The 5978-nt window shown below is 32.8% G+C and overlaps 1 pseudogene across 1 annotated transcript; it reads left to right on the forward strand.

Annotated features, from left to right (window-relative positions):
- Positions 1–2126: 2126 nt before the first annotated feature.
- Positions 2127–3698, forward strand: LOC111311190 (U-box domain-containing protein 29 pseudogene; annotated as a pseudogene). The gene has a single exon (XR_016343649.1). The product of XR_016343649.1 is annotated as a U-box domain-containing protein 29 pseudogene (transcript).
- The last annotated feature ends 2280 nt before the right edge of the window (positions 3699–5978 follow it).

A 5978-nucleotide genomic window follows, 5' to 3' on the forward strand; every position in this document is an offset into this window, starting at 1 on the left:
TAACTGCTTATAAATCCTAGTCTTCGAATCTCAAAATGCATTTTGGCTTCCTTTTTTGTTGTCTTATATTTCAATTAACTTGCTTCATTTCTAATGTTCATTTAATTACTATAACACTCTCACTTAGCATTAATTATCATTTTCACATCCTTATTTCACCACAAAGATTCCTTATTTAATGGTGCATAACCCTTAGATTTGCCAAGTGTCTCTTTAGCAACCATTTTAATTATGGTAGAAATATTTCCCCACATTGCTTATACATCCTTATCAGGCTTCCAATCAACTTTTTTTACCAGTCTATCTTTAAAAGCTATCATTTTGTACCCTTTCAAGTTTGATCATTTAATACGTGATTCATGATTGATGTATTTCGAACTAGCAATTTATGTTGTATTGTCACATTTTCACTATGTATAACCTTATAATTCTTATAGGTACTTTTATCCTCTTTCTTAATAAAAAAGAAATCAATTTAACTAGCATTTGACCCGATTCTAAAAGTCAAGAAATGTAACTTTTGCCCCATAAAACATATGTTTAATATAGTTAGGTCAAATGCAGTAGCAAACTTTAAAAAATTATCCTCGATATTGTTTCTTTTTCCAAAGCTATATCCTCCATGCATTCTTTCAAAATCACTACAATCCTTGCCTACATGACCGTTCATTGTCTCCTCCAACAAATAAATTTTCTCTATTTGGCATGGCTCGCACAACCCTGTTTAAATGTTTCTAAAAGTTTTACTTGTTTGATCCAAACCTATTTATGAGATGTAAGTGCTAATAACGTTAATAGTTTTCTCTCATAATATAAGTTTAACATGTACAATTCTATCTCTTTTTCTTTTAACTTTAACCACATCATCCTTTAAATTTTTATCTATAATTATCCCCATTCCATTTCTACTCCTTTCCTAGCCCATGTACCAAAACTTAAAGCCCCACATTTTATCTCTCTAACCTTTTTCCATACCTACTTGGTTTTATGGAGACACATAATATTAATTTTTCTCTTAGTTATTACCTCTTCTATCTTTATTAGCTTGATAGTTAACCAGATCCTATATTTCAAGTAGCTAACCATAACTTGCCCAATAGACTTGCTTTTTTACTCATATTTATCAATTAAAACACAAGATCTCTTGCTTATTTGAAATCTAACTTGGGCGATGACCTAGCAATTACCTATTTAACACTACACTCGAACTCCAATGTAACGTGTTATTGAGAATTGATAACCTAACGAAAATTATTATTTTGATCTCTCATTATGATTTGATTATATTTTATGTTGACCATCATCCTATCACAATCCTCCTTCCATATTATAAAATAATTAGAGATGTGGACTCCTCACCAAACAAAATTTATATGCTTATTTATATAAGTATAATTTAAAAAAAAAGAAAGAATAGTCATATGTCAAATGCTCGTCATGCAAATGACAAATAAATAGATAGAGTTATTATAGTAAATATAGATGTACGTGTTTGTGTGTATACATGAATGATCAAATTTTTATTTGATTTAATCAAGTTGTTTACTATATATAATAAGGAATTGCTGTCTCAAATTCAAATGGTTAATACAATGTTATTAACTTACTAGTCCTTAAAAAAACTTATTAGAATGGAGTCATGCCAGTCCGCCTAGTTCCACATTTGTTATAAGAAAAAAAATAAAAAATATGACAATGACATCTCAAATGTTATTACCTAAAAGAAAACTACAATACGAAAACATTACGAGACATTTTGATTTTATAAAACCTTCTCAATTAAAATTTACAGACTTACATTGTTTATTTACTTAGTACTATTATTTTTGTTTGCCAAACATTTAATTCTACTAAGTTTGAAAAGCATTTTAAGAATTCATATCTTGGAATCTTGTTCTTGTTTTGGACTGCGCATACAGAAGAGAAGGAAAGCAGCCAAAGACTACACGTTTTTTTTTTTTTGACCCTTGTTCCACGTTTATATCCTAATCATTTCGAGTCAGAATAAATATAAAAAATAATTCTAATTCAGTGTGACAAGTCAAAAACGAATTATCTTTAAATATAAAAAAATGAGACACTGATATTTGACCAAAATAACACGTTCAAAACCACGTTCAGTCGCGTACCCTTTGACTCTTTCCCTTCTATGTAAATAAAATCCTCCTCATCTTCTCTTTGCTCCGCCAGCTCCTTCTAAACAAACCTCCCTGAGAAAACAAAGAAAAAATCCACCTTCTTTTTTTTTCGTTTTGTTTTTATCAAGAACAAATTTTAAAAAAAATGAAGAATGAACTGTACATAACCGTACCGAGTGTTTTCCGGTGTCCAATCTCACTGGACGTAATGAAATCTCCGGTTAGCCTCTGTACGGGTGTTACCTACGATCGTTCCAGCATCCAGCACTGGCTCGAATCAGGTCACGACACGTGCCCCGCCACCATGCAGGTTCTGCCTTCCAAGGATTTTGTACCAAACCTCACTCTCCATCGTCTAATTAATCTCTGGGTCCAATCCTCCACTCGCCGGCCAGGCTCTGACTCTCCGCGGATGCTTCAGGCGACGCCTCTGATGATCTCAGAGGTTCAAGCTAAGCTATTGATAGAGAAGATTGAGAGCGAGAGCTGCGTCGATTCTTTGTCTAAGGTTGCCGAATTCATAAGCTGTTGTGAAGAGAACCGGAGATTTGTAGTTAGATTCGGCGGTTTCGTTGAGGTAATAGCCGGTGTTTTGAAAAGGAAATTCGTGGATATCAAAGCTTTGGAAATGGTGGTTAGGATTTTGGATTTGGTTTTGAGCGAAAACGGAGTCAAAGAACGGTTAAACAAATTATTCCTCAAAAGCAATCAGGAAAACAATTTCTTATCTACAATCGTCTTAATTCTCCAAAACGGAAGCCTCGACTCGAAGATCAAATCCGTCCGAGTTCTGGACTCAATCGCACTCGACTCAGAATCCAGACGCAAAATGGCCGACTCACAAAACATTGTATCCATCTTTCTTCATCTCCTCAAAACCAGCAACAACAATCAATCCTTAAACGACGCCGTTACCGCCTTTTTAACCACCGTTTCAATAACACGTTCCATCAAATCTCACCTCCTCGAAAACGGTGCCGTTGAGATCCTATCAAACTCCCTAGGCGAAAAGTCATTGAAGTTGTTAGCAGTACTCTGCAGTTGTAGCGAAGGGAGGTCAGCGATTGGTTCAGATCCGAAATGTGCCGCGGGGATAGTGGAGAGGTTGTTGAAGGTGTCGAAAACGGCGACAGAGGATGCGGTATTGGTGTTGTGGAGCATGTGTTGCTTGAGCAAAGATGAGAAAGTGAAAGAAGAGGTGGTTAAAGAGAATGGAGTGACCAAAATTTTGGTGGTAATGCAAAGAGAAGGGGAAGGGAATGTGAAGATGATGTGTAGGGATTTGGTTAAGGCTCTGAGGGCCGGTTGCAAAGATTGGTGTTTGGGAAGTTATGAAACCAAGACTACTCATATTAGGCCTTGTTGAGATTTTGTTTCTAATTTTTTCTTTTTCTTTTTTTTTTTTTTTTTGGGGGGGGGGGGGGGGGGGAACATAATATACACAGGAGAAAGGAAATTCAACGATTCTTGGATTTTGTTTTTGGAAAATAATTACTAGCTAGTCATTCTTTTATATTGATTTCAAAGGAAATACAACTCTTGCAAATGATTTGACTCCAATTCTGCCATTTTTTTTTTAAATTTTGATTGGAAAAATATGAGAAAGTTACTGGAAAGGATTAGGCTAAATGTTTAATTTAAAATTTAGTGTTTGAATTTTTTTGATTAAAGATATAATTTTTAATTTAATTCAATTAAAAACTAAATATTTGCATGTATACTCTTTAAGATTTATTAATGGTGCGAGTTGCGTGCGCCGTTAATTTACCAATGTCATTTTAACTACCGTTAATGCCAAATTTTGCCTGTGTTATCTTGGAAAAAAAGCTTCTAACTCTTTTTTCTCTCAAGCAAATTGTTTTAAATAGCAAAATGAATTACTCTCTTCATCAAATCAAAAAAAAAAAAAAAAAAAAAACAACAACAACAACACACAAGATACTCAAAGCTGTCTTTGTATTTGTATTTATATTTGTATTTGTATTTTTTTTTATTTATCTTTGCAAGAAAAAATTAATGGAGTTAGCTTTAAGTTTGAGTGATTCTTCAAGCCATTTTCGTTTATGGAGAAATCCTCAACTTTTTCAGGTCGATCTTTTTTCTTTCTCTCATGTTCCTCATACGCATCTTTCTTCTCAGCTTCGCTTTCCTTCTCTCACTAATAATCTTGAGCATTTCTTTTACCCCTTTTCTCCGAGCTTCATCTTTTCTTTATTATTTATCTCTCGATTTTTATAAGAAATGAAAAATAAAAGAAATTTGAAGTTTGCATTTCATGTATTTAAAATATATTACTCATATTTATTAATTACGTAATTTTTTTAAATATTTGGTGGATTTTTGAGTATTCTCCAATTTTTTCCATAAAAAAATCTAAAATCCCAATTCCCCACTCAAAATTGGTAAAAAAAATAAATCCCCAAAAATAATACCTGAATTGAAAGTGAAACTATTTCTTCGGCTTTTGATTTTGAGCCCACCTCAACTGTGTGCTACAATGCCTCTCACGCCAAAGCTGAAGATGGTGGGTCAGCTTCAAAGCCACAGCGCATCATCAAACTTGGTGATGGTGGGGTTTGCTCGAAAGCCACAACGCATCATCAATCTTGGTAAAACTTCTTATGGTAGCCGATAAGGTTTTCCTTGTAGCTTCTTCAATTATTTTTGGCTGCTTTTATTTGCGTATACAAAAGAAAGATTCAATTTTTCTGATTTTTATTTAAGTTTTTAAAAAAATTATTTCTTTTGCATAGAAGTGTGAAAGCAGAAGCGATTGTTTAACGCTTTTGGGATCATTATTTTTCTGTGTTTGACTTTATTTTTTAAAAGTTGATTTTTAGTAGCGTTGACTATGTAATACAATTTTATTTCTAGATTTGAAGTTTTTTTTTTTTTAATTTTTTGGTGATTTTTTTAATGTTAAAAAAGGAGGGAAAAAGAAAGGAATATGATGGGTTGGTGAATTGATTTTTGAATTATATATATATATATATATTTTTAATTGTAAAAGTATAATTTTATTCTTATTTTTTTCGTCAACCAATGACATACAAGCTGTTTCACTTTATCTCTACATGTGTAACAACCAGCATTATAAAATTTTTTTTTGAATTAATTCAAAAACGTTTAGTTTTTTATTGAATCAAATTAGAAATAATATTTTTAATTAAAAAAAACCCAATCATTATATCTAAAATTAAATGTTTAGTAAAAAATATTAAGGGTATTTCAGTTCAATTATCAATTTATCAATGTTGGTTGAAAAGGCAGGCAGGGTCAAGTTAAACTTTGAAGAAGTGTTTTTCTGATTGGTTTTCATGGAAAAATTGATTTTGCCAACTGGCATACAAGAAATAGTTTGCTATCGGATTAGGAAAAGAAAAATGAGTGAAACTGGAAGAAGTTGAACTGGATGCCACTCTTTGTGATTGAGCTCCTGGAAAACAAAAAACCATAGACTAGTTTATAGCCCTTGGGTCTCTAATGGACCAGTACTGGTTGTTCACATGGGAGTTGCAACAAGTCAGTGAAATGCAAAGCAAAGAAAGTTGCACAATTCTCCATCTGCCTCTAACATTGAAGCAATCTTCTCATCAAGTCATTGCATAACAATAAGAAGCTTCTGCACGCTCGCTGTCAATTCTTGGACATCCATGTTAGTTGCAGCAAGTGTCTGAAGCCATGGAAAAGGAATCAAAAACTTTGTTATTTCATCATTGCAATAAAATAACTTTTCTCTTAATACATGCTAAATCATGCAAACCTTGGCGACAGTTTGTGAATATATTGTATGGTGTGTAGACACTGATTTTGTCCAGGTTACTATTAAAATTAAAATTA

Source organism: Durio zibethinus, chromosome 1 (genome assembly GCF_047325235.1).
Source record: "Durio zibethinus cultivar Kanyao isolate XHJ-2024 chromosome 1, ASM4732523v1, whole genome shotgun sequence".
NCBI lineage: Eukaryota > Viridiplantae > Streptophyta > Magnoliopsida > Malvales > Malvaceae > Durio > Durio zibethinus.